A 13,936-nucleotide genomic window follows, 5' to 3' on the forward strand; every position below is an offset into this window, starting at 1 on the left:
TATTTGTAATCTTGGTGACCAACACAGAAGGAGTAATAGACCAAAGCAGCAGGACCTGTCAGCTCACTCGACCCATGTTAGCATATTTTTGGTAACTGTTATTTGTAGAGCCCACATCTTTACTTTTAAATTCCCTTTATCAGCTGTAAAAAATATCTTTTTTTCCAGACAGCAGTTTTAGAAAAAATGACCAACCCACTGAGCCCCACCAACCCTAAAAATTCAAACAAATTCAACAGCTAGCATGTAGCATTCAGCTGCTACAGCACATAGTATTAGCTAGCAAGAAATGAAACAACACAAAAAACAGAGGCTTAGTAGTGGACATAAATTTACTGAGTTGCCAGCACACAACTCCAAATACATTTTTATGCTGCTTTCTGCTTGATCTTTAATTAGCATCTTTATGCTCATTTTTTAATTTATTTTCACTGTACAAGATACATGACAGCATGAAAGGGTTATTTTGAGACTGTCAGCTTTATGTTGTGTAGTATTAAAAGATGTTGTTATGATGTATGTTTAAACATGCCACCACTACAATTACTCCGAACTATGTCCTACCACAAGACAGTTTAAAAAGACATTGCAGAGAATCATCAGTGGAACAAAAATCTATCTCGAAACAGTTATAGCTTCTGACTCCCAGCCAAGTCATTAGATTAGTTAATTATGTGTGTACTAGTTCAAGAAGCTGTATGTAAGTAATTCAACTGTTAAAAGAAAAGGTTTAGCAGAATTGCTTTCTCAGTGAGATGGTTCATTTGCTTTACAAAGTTCTACACTGGTTGGGATTTAGAAGAGACTTAAAGTTTCTGCTTCCAGGGGATGAACGGCTCATCTTTGACCAAAAGATAAAAGTCCTTATGAACACACTGAACGTCTTAACCTTCTTAGAATACTCTGTATGTGTTAGATTTAAAATATGCTACTGTCCCACATCTCTGTGGATGCTCTCCTCTGTGTGCAGGTAGTGAGTCTGATATGAATCTTGCTGTGCAAGTATCACCACCACATACGGTATGTCAGTGATCTGAGCAGGGACATCAGGGTTATCGCATCCCGGCAGAACACACATCAGGAGAGCAGAGCGACAAGCTAATTTGGTAGAAAGTGTCCTGATCACAATCTGGTCGTCCTTTTAATCACTGCCTGCCGCCGAGTTTCAGGAAGAGAATTGCTGAAACTTTGTTTCATGCCAAGCTGATATGAATAATTATAACTCAGATGAAATACCTTTGGAAGAATTAAGAAAAAATATCAGATAAAAAGCTTTAAACTTCTTAAGAGTAAGCCTACAGAGGAGTGTTCTGGAGATATCTACATCTTCAACTGAACTGTATGTGGGTCATGCTTCATGTTAACTGTAATCAGTTAAAGTGCTAAGCCAGCAGCAAATGAACGCATTACGTCAGGGGGCAAAAAGGCAAGGTGACTAAAGCAGCCCAGCTCTGATTGGACAATGCAGAAGATCCAGCTGCCCCAAAAAACAGCGAGCTCAGCAGCTTTAGGGGTGAAAGAGAAAGAGACAGAGAGGACAGAGTGGCTGGGTGGGGCGTTATCACTGATGTGAAACACCATTGACTTTTATGGGCCAGCTTCCAAAAGCATCAAATGATGCTGAGCAAGAACAAACATGATATGACTTATTCTTCCACTATGCCATAGTACTCATAGCTCTGGCTGTATTGGGTCGGTTGGTATGAGACACACGCTGTGAATCAATTAAAATGAGATAATGCACTGTTAACCACAAAAGGGCAAACTTTAACAAAGTGGCTGCTGAATCAATAATCCAAAACCATGTGCTTAAAGTACTTTTCAGTACTTAGCTCATAATTTCTCTGTTGGCCGGTATGAGCCCTTAACAGATATATACAAGTATCAGCTTGTTTCTAGCACTGCAACATCAGCACACTGTAAGTTCTGCCATCACTACGCCATGTACTCACACATTAAACTCCAGAACGGCATAATATTGGTGTTCCAGTGTGTGATTTCACATTGCATTGCACAGCTGAAGAAGCATAAAGCCGTACCTCAACACACACACACACACACACACACACACACACACACACACACACACACACACACTCAAACAAACATGCATAGAGACAGCACTGTTACGCCCTGTTGGACATGACCATACACACCGCCACAGTCTCAACATCTCAGACCCTACCTCCAACAGTGGATCAGAGGCACACTAACCTTGCCCCACCATTGTGCCTCCTTGTGTTACACATGGCAGACAGGGGTGTAAATATCCTGCCTTGAACTGGCAATGCAAATATTCTGATATGACAAATTACATGACATAAGTTACAATATATAAGTTAAGCTTCAAGATATTGAGAACAATGTTGAAGTACATAAAATCTAAACATCCAAAGTATTCTATATCAAACAGCGACCTTAAATCTATCCCAAATTCAAACTATATCTGTAACCACAATGATATTTGGTGTTTCAAAAATATCTCGAGGGTTTCCATTGACACATCAGCGCCCACCCTGGACATGTAGATAATAGAGTTAAGTAGAGATAAAGTTGGAATAAACACAGCATGTTAAGAAGACTGACACTGTACAGCTTTCTCTTCAGAACCCATAAACATTGGCATCTGTCTGTCTTTAATTGGTTTATAAGTTAACACACATATTAAGCTGATGGATGTCTTTTCCACACTGAGAACTGTTTCTGTTTTCCATCCTCTTCATCTGCACACCGGACAGTTCATCTATTCTACAAAGATGTTCTTTCAGCTTGACAAGAGGGCACTTACTGAGGGCGTGCTGGCCTCAGAAAGGCCTTTTCTTGGGGGTCAGACGAGTAGGATCAAGCACACATGCATGCTCGGATGAACAGGAACCGCTTTTTCCCACATTTTGCACACATTGAGGATTAGCAGATTGCCTAATAAAAAGGGTCAACCAAACAGCTATGGCCAGGTTTGCTGAGTATTTCCTCCCACTTGGAGTTCTCGGAAATGGCAGTACAAGGCCTCAAGGTATCAATCTACAAATGCTTTGCAGTGTAACTTTTATGAAATACTGCAATGGAAGTCATGGATACACATGGTGACACTTTAAAGCACATGTTCCTGCAGTTATCTGCAGATACAAGGTTAAGGAAATGACACCAGTGTGGCCACAGGAAGCATTAAGGTCTTGTGCTGGTGTTGAAAAATGTTCAGCTTTAGGCAAATGAATCAAAGTAATGCATAATTACACACTCTACAGACCATGTGTAAAGCATCTGAGATAAATCCCCCATCAAATTTATCTCATTGCTTGGGGTAGGAAGATATTTACCTATGAGAGGAGAGGCCTCAGCTGACATATTCAATTATGCACTGCCCAGACATCTTTTAAGTTAACAGTTAAGGCTGGTTGGTTCAAACTGGTCATGTGACGCTGGTTGCTTGAACCAATTGGATGCATGGTGTGATAAGAGCAGCGCGTTAATGGCTTCTTTGACCCAAATCCGCACTAATCATGTCAGAGCTGTGACAAAGATTGTGGTGGATGGGGGAATATTATTTTTTAAGCCTTTACTGTACAATGAATTAAGCCCTCCACCACTGGGATTTGAACATTACTCCTTTGTTTCACTTAATTCGGTACTGTACACAACCATATGCCTTTAATGTACTCCACCTCTGTTGTTTTCTTCTCTAAGAAAAGGCCGAAACCTCCTACTTCGTGTAAACTCTGGTTAACATTCAGCTCTGATATTGATATCTCCTCATAATCCGTGAAGAAAAGTATACCAGCCTCAATATTCAAGCCTAGCTATCCATGAATTTGCCACTGCTTATGATTGCAGTCAAAACAATACAATACAAGCAAAGTGAAAACAAATTTTCTAGCATATGGCTCAATAACTGAAATTAAATCTTGTCAAATCTGGATTACAACAGTCCTGATGTTGATACCTTCTCTTCATCGCAACGTGGCTAAATGAGTGCCTCATCTGCAAAGAGAAGTATCTTAGCTTTTAAAAAATCCAGCCGAATTTCTGACTTTCAGGGATTTAACACCACTGTCAATCACAGACATGAGCGCTAAAACCAAACTGCAGTGAAGACAAATAATCTTTGCCTACATATGGCTCAGAATACAAAATTAAATCAGCCGTTCAGACAAATCTGCTGATATTTTTTTAAGCTCAGCAAGTGAAAGCTACTACCAGTCTGGCATCTTCTCTGCACTCACCCACTCGCCCATCTGTTGTCCACCTGATCCACACAAACAACTCATCCGCAGCCCACTAGCAGACTCAAACCCACTGGTGACATTATATCTGATACAAAGGTGCCTGATAGGGCACAGTTAGGTTAAAACCACCAAGAGAATTATTGACCTTTCAAGCTAACTCCTCATGCATGTGGATACATAGATGTATGATAGCATTGGTATATGCTGTGGAGAAGAAGCATGCAATGCTATGTCCCATGTCATTAATTTCCAGTTGCGTGCTCTACTTCAGATGTGGCTTTGCACAGTTGGAGATCGCAGCAGCAGGTTGTCACTCTTCCTTCTCCTTCCACTCCTCTACTTCATGATTGTAGCTCCTCTTCTTCCATATTTATTTTTCTTCTCTCTGTGATTTTCTCTTATATTTCCCTTTCCTTCTCCTTTCTGTCTTGGCATATCTCTCCCTTCTCTTTCAACTAATTTTCTTTCCATTAATTGTTTCACTCTTTCCTCCTCTTTCCCCCTTTCATATCACCTTCCCTTCCCTTTTCTGCTTGCGCTTTTATTTACTGTATCTTCTTTCCCTCTTACTCCGTTTCTTCTTTCCTCTTGACTCTTCCCCTTCTCTCCCAACAAATTCTCCTTTTCCTCTTTCTTCTCCTTTTTCTCCTGCTCTTTCTTATGTTTCCTTTCTCCTTTTTTCTCACGTCCTTTTGTCGTACCTTTTGTTTTCCTTTTCTTTCTTCTTGAATCATTTCCTTCTCTTCCAACTCATTTTCTTTTCTTCCCATTCTTTATACTACTCCCTTTTCCATTTCCCTTTTTCCCTGCCTTTTTCATTTTTTATAGTATCTCTCCATCCAGTTTCATTCTTTCCCTTCATTTCCGTCCAGTTCAGTTCGGTTCCTTTTTACTTTGCTTTCCATTTTCCTTTCCATCTTCCTTTCCTCACTGATTTTCCCTTCCTCTCTTCACCTGCTCCCTTTCCTCTTGACTTTTTCCGTTCCTTTACTATTCTACTGTCCTTCCTCTTCCCTTCTATCCTCCCGATTAAATCACCACAATAAGTGACTTAATACAGTTAAGCTCTTGGCTCTTAATTGTATGTAATGCTGATACAGTAGCTAGGTTTCCCAATGTAGTGCTACAGCTGACTTTTATTTTGTCAGAACTAATTTCAGCTTTAGTCCAGGCTGCGTTGATTTGAAGTGGAATTCAACCTGACATCAATCTCTCATGCTGAAATCAAGCCTGTCCAACATGGTCGATGTGTGCCCGACTCCCCCAGCCCTTCATTTTACTCAGAAATGGGTCTCTCCTATCTCCCAGCAATAACATCATCTTCTAAAATAGGAAAGAGATTTTTTTTCTTCAAAAAAACCATCTGTCTTTTATGGAACCACCAAGAACAACAGCATCTGCTCTCTTAAGAATCTACCAGCAGCAGCAGAGTGTCGCTCTCCAGGCTCACCTTTTAACCGTAGCTCATTTTCCATTTCATCAATCTATAGCCAGTCAAGCTAATTTAATATTTAATGTGTCCCTGCCCTTTAACTAGAACAGTCACCCAAACATGTCCAGCTGTGGGCTGAGGATGTAGGGGTACAGCTGGGGTGAGTTTATGCCCCCCACATCTTCACCATGGGGAGCTTGTACTATTAACCCACGGCATACAGAAGAACCCACGATGCTAATTGTATTCATTTGGCAGCAGCTTTTAGAGGGCCTCTCATAGATATAACCCAGGAGAAGAACACCCAGTATGCTCCTATCAGGACTTCATTAGCGTGTGCACCTGCATACCTCAATGTTGGCTGCTTATGTTGGCAACGAGCTTAATAATCTCAAGGGATGAATTAAAAAAAGAAGTATTGTTTCCGTGTTGTGATAGTGACTAAAGCAGCACAGGGACTGAAAATCCCAGCCTTAACAGCAGAATAGTATTCATTGTTAGAAAAACACAAGTAAGATTATGCATCTGAAAAATAAAAATGTGCAGATAAAATTTCCCACAGCCTTACTTAGAATTTCTGATTTAAATAGAACTCCATGAATATAAGCTAATCAGACGGTAAAATGCATTTTTGCAAGAGTGAAGCCTGTGTGTTTTCAGACTTTCTTAACTGGGGTGGCCAACTACTCATATCCAAGTATCCAAGTATCATACAGATGCCTTCTTCCTGGATGGATTATTTTTTACTTTAAAGGGTAACACAACAGATTGACAACATTTAAAATGTCTGTGCTTATTCTAAGTCTAATTCTTAAAGGCCCCGTGGGGGCAGGTTATGAAACTGACTGAAATTAATACTGATGCCTCTTCATGACCTGGAAAAGCAAATGGGCCTATTCTCAGTGAGTGATACATGTGACTGGTAATAAAAGGCGTAATGAGATTTATTGTTTTGTCGAATGCATCAAAATCAGCGAAAAGAATGTCCAAAGGGGGCGCCAAAGTCGAAGCAAACTGAAAGTTTCTCACAGGAGCTTTAGGGACCCAAGATGGAGATGTTTATGCAAAATCACGATTTAAAATCCTTAAACATTTAAAGTAACCTCCGGCGAAATGTCCAACTGTCAATAAGCAACATTTCCATACATCCCCAAATCTATTTTTTTGGACAGCTAGTATTCAGAACTTTGCTAGCAATTTATGATGGACTGATTCTTCTACTTCACACCTATCTTATGATATTGATGTGTGAAATACTTTTCTACAGTTTTGAGTACCAATACAAGATAATGTTGGACATGTGAAAGTGAAGAAAAACACTAGCAGCCTATTGCAACACAGCCCAAGTGATGACATAACATAAATGCTTCCTCTTGCAAGGCAAATAGCCAATCATAGTTAACATTTTGATGATGGTGGATAGTTAGGTTTCAAGGGGGCTTATGCCACCCCTGGCCACTATTTGGACACGCCCCTGATTGAAGCTACCATATTTATTTGATTGTCACAATTAGGGTTGTTCCAAAGCCTTTAATTTGTGTTTTGTCATTCACACCAAAATGGAAACTGTGACTAGCCGACGAGTCTAAAGGTAAGACAATGCTGAAAAGAAAGAGTCCAAATAAAGCACAATTTATTCAATTAGCAGCTGAAAGAATAATCTTAAACAAATATCAATATTGCTTCAGAATCAAGAAGATGTTTCCTACAATGTTTTAGGAGGAGAATTATCTACCCATTCAAGATGTCAAACTCAAGATACTGTTCACCATTAAAAGTTACAATCAATACTTAGCAGTGTCGGAGACTGAAACCATAATGCTACAGTTTCAATCTCGCCTGACTGAAACAACTTGACCTCTGATCCCCCAAACAGCCTGCGGGCAATATTATGCATCTCCCTGCTCTGTAAATTGTGTCATCACTTAAGGCGGCAGTGAGTAGAATGAGAATGCACCTAAACTCCCCTGTATAAGCTCCATCACCTGACTCGTGTCTAATGGGCCGTGGAAAAATGGAGGGAGCCGGAGAGTGACGATGACACTGCATCTGGCGTGAATAATGGCTTCAGTGCTGGCTGCTGCTGCTGCTGCTTCTCTGACAGTCAGGGGACCTGTCACAAGTCAGACCTTGTGATGTCTCCGGGGGGGAAAAGCTTGCCGGCAGGAACGGTGGTGCCAGCACACAGTACCTGCCATGCCATGACATGAAATGGCATTGTATGACACATGAGGACATTTGCTTTGTAGGAAATATACAACTCTAGGTAAATGAAGCTAGGACAGATTAATTAGTGGTGTGTTTATAATCTAATACAGTATGTTTGAATGTTAGCACAGCAGGCTTTCCAGACAGCAAACGTTTCAACTTGTCTGAAAGCACAGGTGTTACTAATATCATTAACGATGGCTTAGCTCCATTCAAGTGCCTTAATGGAATTACCCCATCATTTACTTTGATTGATTACACCTGTGCTTGTCCTGATGTGATGCATTAACTAAGTGGATGAGTTCAGTGTTATAGGAAATTACAGAGACTTATAAAAAATGAACAGTGGGTTAATAACTTCTGTTCCAATGAGAAGATTTTGTGAAACTAAAAGGAGACAGAGAGAGCAAACCATGTCCTCTCTTGCTCTTGCTGTGCTCCTGTATGCAAGACTACAAGTCTACAGGATAAAATGCTGACAAGAACTTTTCCAAATGTAGGTTACCGGTCTGATATTAGCATTGTAGCACAGCTCTGGGTAGGCAGAGCAAATCTTGCACCGCTGTTCAATGTTACTTAGACTTGGGATGGTCAAGGTGACCTCTTGTCAACTTGTCTTATTGCATCGAATTGTGTTCAGTAGGGGATCCCTATTACCATCACGATCATGCTTCTGACTCAGCTGTGAATCCTATTGGCCACATGATGTACTCTGCAAACAATACTCCCAAGCATCTGTGACAAATCACCAATTAAAACAGCCTTACAACACAATGATATTTGACTACAACAGAAATTGAGCTAATATTAAACAGGCCAACTCAGCACATATCCGTGTGGCAACAATACCAGCCTTCAAAAAGAAGCTAGTACAGATTTGAATAAAAGAAAGAGCCATCATCTCTATACTATCCCATGGGGGACACGTAGTGCTAATGATCCCCTTGTATTTCTGACAAACACACAAACAGCCAACATTCCAGCATCTTATTAAATACACTGTAAATGGTAAATTGACTTACTTATATAGCACTTTTCTAGTCTTTCTGACCACTCAAAGCGCTTTTACACTACTCGTCACGTGCACCCATTCATACCCATTCACTCACTGATGGTAGAGGCTGCTATGTAGTGAGCAACCATCAGTGTTAGTTGATCTCATTCGTTCACATTCAAACACCTCTGAACAACAGAGGGAGCAATTTGGGGTTCAGTGTCTTGCTCAAGGACACTTCAGCATGTGACCGGCGGAGCTGGGATCGAACCACAAACCTTCCGATTGATAGACGACCAACTCTACTACTCCACTGAGCCACAGCCGCCCCCTGTGCCTCTTTTATCTGCTGTATTTCACATTCACATGTTTCAAGCAGTTGTATCCAACTAATATTCTCAATATCAGAATGTTTGGTACTTTGCTTGACGATTATGATAGTTACCAGATTTTGATTCTGGCTTGACTGTCCACCAGGTATGCCAGGGTAGTTCACAATACAATACGATACGATACAGTACGATACGATATTATACCTGTGGTATGACACTATATGGTACTATACAGTTTTTCTTCTCTTTTTTGTTTGTTTGTTTGTGTTTTGGTTTCTCCTCTACTTTCTTATTTTACCCTATTTTATCTTTGTTTAATCTTGATCTTTTTAGGGAGCCTTTTTAACATCTGGTAAGGGACTACAGATGTAAACTAGCCTTTTGGCTAACTCTGGCATATTTACAGAAGTGTTAATTAATATGCATGGTCCTTTTAAATAATAAATAACGAAAAAATACAGAACAATATGGTAAAGTATGGTACAATATAATATGATATGGTATATAAAAACACAATACTATAAAATGTACTATACTTAAACTTCTGTTCATTTCAGTTTTTTTTAATTGTCATTATTTCTCTTTACCTGACCTGTTCCTTTGAGGCAGAGAGATCCAAACTCTGCTCTTAAATGGTAGGATGGATACGGCCTTTGTAGATTTGAAGTAATCCATGGCTCTTTATGGATGTAATGTGTTTGGATTCAATCTTTTACTGGACTTGGATTGAGGGAACCCTTTACTGCAGGAGGGGGAGACCACTGGACTTTCAACAGTGCAAGTTATCTTTCAGGTTAATGTTAACTTCCATTCATTTTGAACAGAATTAAAAGATTAACTGTTATCAAAGTTAGCATCTTTGTTAATGGATTAAAGGTGATAATGATTATTCACAGTACAGTGGTTCTACCATAATTGATAAATTGCAAGACAAACATACAATGATACATCCCGATATATCCGATTATCTGAAGGAGATAAAATGCTTCTCAAAGGTACAGCGAAGGATTAATGTCATTTATCCCACCGCAGGGAGTCACAAAGTAGTGACAGATTGGGCAAAATTAGATGGGTAATCTGTTTAGAACATCCGTTTTGAATCAAAATAATGGATATAAGGTACCAGTGATATGATAAGAGTATTACACCAGTCAGGACAATCCATATTTTGACCCGCAATTAAAACCCCCATTGTCCATAACTAAATTTTTTTGAGTAGTGGGGCCAAAAATTCCTGAATCCTACAAATTCCTACATTTTGCTAAAAGATGAATCCCCTCTGATTGATTTGCTGTAACCAATCCAATGTCAACAGCAAGTAAATCTAGAATATATTTACTCTATTTCATTTAGATAAAATAACAAAGTCATCTCTTCCTTTCCCCAGTAAAGAGCAAGGACTTAAGCCCAAGACAATGGAGGGAAAACACGGAGATCCTTCATGGAACCTTCTTATTAGTTTCATGGAAGAATCAATGAAAAATGTGGACCACCACCCCCCCTACCTCCATCCCCACCCCAATGATCAATAGACACCTGCCAACCATTCATATCTCTGCATCTTACATCTAAAAAAACAGGGCCTTCTTGGGTTTGCTGCCTTTGCTTTCCGCCTTGGAATCAAAAGACTTGTCTCTGACAGCTGAAGGAGCTGAGCTACATCTGGCAGCATCGCTTGCAGACATCAAATAATCCGCTCAACGCTGCGGGGCCTGTCCGCACCGGCCGGCAGCTTCAGCAGCAGCAGCAACAATACGCACAAACCGATGCTTCATTCAACACAACAGCCCGATCAACACATTGCTTTCCCTCCCTTTATTGTTGCTGTGATGGTTGCTGCTCGAGATGCAAAGCGTGCAGACAGTGCAGTGGTTGCAATGGTCTGCCTCCTTTGATGCTCTGCAGAATCCGGATAAAAAACACGACAAGCAGCGTCAGGCGCCTCCATATTTGCTGGATTATTCGCACCTGGTCGCTCTCGACAAGCATCACTGAGGGATTCTGTAGCGGATTAAAACAGACCAACCTGACACATCCACTGCACCATTATTCTCAAAGTGATACTGAAGACAATGACGTGGGGGGGAAAAAGGCATTCACCACCATCACCATCACCATCACCATCAAAATAATAAAAAAAATAGAAAAGCAAGGCATTAAAAACTCACCGTCTGCAGCAACCGGCTCCCGTTTCCTCCCCCGCCACTCTGTGTGTGCTGATGCTGTAGAAAAGGATGAGGTGTGTGTATGTGTGTGTATGTGTGTGTATGAGAGAGAGAGGGACTGTGCCCGGCCAGTGCGTCCGTCCCTCACTCAGCCGCTGCAGCAGCAAGCTGTGGTCCACACGGATCCTCCGCTCTCCTCACCAGCTCCCCCGCCGCTGTCAAAACCAGCAGCGACAAAGATCGTCTCTGTCCGCGAGAAGACGACTCACTCCTCGATCACCCTTCAGATCGACTCTGAAGGAGTGGGCGTCGATTCAATAGACTTATGGCCTCTTAACATGTGTTTGGTGTTATCACTTAGTAGTTCTGTACTGTCTAACAAACTAGCTTTTTTGGTAAGATAAATAGGCACATGCATTTTTAGGCCTATTTTTCTATCTATCTAGTGTGTCTTATTTTTTTTACTGAATACACCTTGTGTGTTTATATCAAGCAGCATCCTCCAGTCTAAAACATGAGTCCAATGCAGAAGCGCTAAAAACTGCAGCTCATCGAGGATCCGCTTGAGGTTGGCTCCGGAAGTACCGGAAACCACATACACACCAATTCAAAAAAGACGATCTTTACAGCAGAAATAAACATGTTTACAGCCTGGTACAAAAGACCAGTGTAGTCTGGATAGCTCATTTCTCGGCACACACTGTACGGGGGGTGATTTATTTTCTAACGCAGCAATTTCGAAGATATTGAGTTTACAAGTCTTCCAATGAGAGGCACAGCTGCCTTGATTGACAGGCGGGAACACTGTAGCTGTTGGCTAGGAGGCTCAAAGCCCGCCTCTTTACCTCACAATCGCTCGACGGCAGCAATGTAGCGGCTAAGCCTAAAACTTAAAGCCACTGAGGGGCTGTCTAGATGGGCTAAACATAATTGACACGCTCGCCGTTCGTTGTGTCTTGTGAAAAGAATTATCCAACGTCTTCTGGTTGCATTTACGGATGATTTATTGTTCACCGTCTATTCTCCAATGTGTTCCTATGTCCATAGTGGGGGGGTTTCTAACACGACGGTTCAGAAGATATTAAGATTACGAGTTTTTGCCCAAATAAGGACATGACTGACTTGACTCCCGGACGGGAACACATAGCTGTTGGCTAGGAGGCTCAAACTCCGCCTCTTTATGTCACACTGCCTGGTTGAGTTCCATATTTCCAATATGGCTGCCGCCCTCGATTGGCTTCAAAACAGCGCTCAGGAACAGATGGGTGACGTCACAGATACTACGTCTATATTTATACAGTCTATGGTTTATATACTGCAGTATAAGTATATAAAACATAGAAATACCTTTTTTTCTATTGCTCATGGCAGTCCTGTGAAAAGCCAAATTAGTATCAGGCTCCTCTTATATGCATGGCTGCATGCGTGTTGTGAAATAGTATTCATATAGAATTGAACTCTTTGATATTTGGTGGATGAATGCATGATAGTCTGAGAAATATTTAAAAAAAGAGGCCACATCATGTTAATCCTCGTGCACGAAAAATATATCAGAGTGAGACCTCTACACTTTTCTTCTGTCCTTTAACTGCTGCCAGTCCGGTGCAGAAAGAAAGAAAACAGAAACAAGCAACAGCAGCGACCCCGCTCTAATGAGCGGCAGCAGAGGGACCTGCAGACAATTATATGTGAAAAAACCCTTCAGAATGTGGTCATTGTTCTCACTGTATCTAATGAAGGGTGCTTATAAAGCCTCCTTGCAACAAATTCACTTGTAGCCCTGTATTTTTTTTATCTCTATGTCTTGAAGGATATATTTTTTATGAGAATAATGAGGATGTTTGTTTCTCTTTGACAGGGTTATTTTGTATCTCTGTAGACAGCACTCTCAAAAATTCAACAGTTTGGGGCCCCTTAACATTTCCAAAATGGAGCCGATGTGAAAACATTGATGGAAATTTTATGCAGTGCCATAAACAAATTATCTAATTTAGATAGGATAAGATAAGTTTTAACTTCTTCCTACTCCTTTTCGCACATGTAAAGTAAATTGTTTCACTGCTTGCTAATATTGATTTTGTTTCTTTTGTATAACTGTTTATTTTTTTTCTTGTATGTTCATATAACTTTCTTCTTTTCTACTTGTATGCTCTTTTTTTTTGTATTTTTACTTTAATATGTTCGAAATAAAGTCATCAAATCAAATCATATTTTCTGAAACAAAATACGAAGGCAGAAAAAATGTGACTTTTCCCATTTTTTGTTCTTTTTTTTTTTTTAAGATATATTTTTGGGCTTTTTTCGCCTTTATTGGATAGGACAGCTGAAGAGAGACAGGAAATGTGGGGAGTAGAGAGCGGGGGAAGACATGCAGTGAAGGGTTGACCGGCCGGGAGTTGTACCGGCGACCTATGTGACAAGGACTACAGCCTCCGTGGGATGCTTCGACTGCTAGTCCACCAGCGCCCCCCATTTTTTATTCTTACAGTAAATGATAACCATTCAAAACATTTCAGTACATTCTGTGATGTAATTGGTAGGAAAGAAAAATCCTGCATGAAGCAAACACTCTTTCCATCTCC

The 13,936-nt window shown here is 40.6% G+C and overlaps 1 protein-coding gene across 1 annotated transcript in view; it reads right to left on the minus strand.

Annotated features, from left to right (window-relative positions):
• Positions 1-11,507, minus strand: part of nrcama (neuronal cell adhesion molecule a) — a 73,169-nt gene extending 61,662 nt beyond the window's left edge. Inside the window, exon 1 of the mRNA XM_034674101.1 lies at positions 11,358-11,507. The gene's annotated coding sequence lies outside the window, so the exon portion shown is untranslated. The remainder of the gene's footprint in view (positions 1-11,357) is intronic.
• Between the last annotated feature and the right edge of the window lie 2,429 nt (positions 11,508-13,936).

The sequence above is a fragment of the Notolabrus celidotus genome, chromosome 21, assembly GCF_009762535.1.
Source record: "Notolabrus celidotus isolate fNotCel1 chromosome 21, fNotCel1.pri, whole genome shotgun sequence".
Classification (NCBI taxonomy): Eukaryota; Metazoa; Chordata; class Actinopteri; order Labriformes; family Labridae; genus Notolabrus; species Notolabrus celidotus.